This window comes from Arvicola amphibius, chromosome 4, assembly GCF_903992535.2.
Source record: "Arvicola amphibius chromosome 4, mArvAmp1.2, whole genome shotgun sequence".
NCBI lineage: Eukaryota > Metazoa > Chordata > Mammalia > Rodentia > Cricetidae > Arvicola > Arvicola amphibius.
In genome coordinates, this window is record NC_052050.1 from 19,267,312 (window position 1) to 19,267,598 (window position 287).

The following is a 287-nucleotide window of genomic DNA, read 5'->3' on the forward strand; positions in this document are numbered from 1 at the left end:
GTGTTTGGGAATTTTTTTTTTTTTTGTCTGCTCTGTACTGTCAATTTCTATGTCTCTACCCACAGGTTGAGAACCACTGTCTTAGACCTTTGGCTCTGTGGAATTAAAGCAAAACCTCCATCCAGAAACAGGTGGTTCCTATTCAGCTGAACCAGGGCAGAAGCTGTATTGTACCAACGAGAGGGAATGTGAACACACAGAACTCCCTGGAGGAGGGAAGTGGACCGAGGCCCAGGAAGCAGGCCCAGGCTCCTGATGTGGCTCTGCTGTCTGCTGGGTGATGTCAG